Consider the following 250-nt stretch of genomic DNA (forward strand, 5'->3'; position numbering starts at 1 on the left):
AAAATATTCACAGAATATACAGCGGCTTTTTAAATATACGTGTCCCATGAGTGATTCTGTGGAGTTAATAAATGTAATAAAAGTGTAATAGTGTAATAAAAAAAACTGATATGACTAGGAACTTGTAAAAAGTACACTAGGTGTAGTAAAATTTTCCTAATAAAAAAAAAAACAAACAAAAAAAACATAAGTCAAATGTATAAAATATAAACCAAATATTATACCTAAAACATAATACATAATAATACAA

This window comes from Puntigrus tetrazona, chromosome 8 (assembly GCF_018831695.1).
Source record: "Puntigrus tetrazona isolate hp1 chromosome 8, ASM1883169v1, whole genome shotgun sequence".
Lineage (NCBI taxonomy): Eukaryota > Metazoa > Chordata > Actinopteri > Cypriniformes > Cyprinidae > Puntigrus > Puntigrus tetrazona.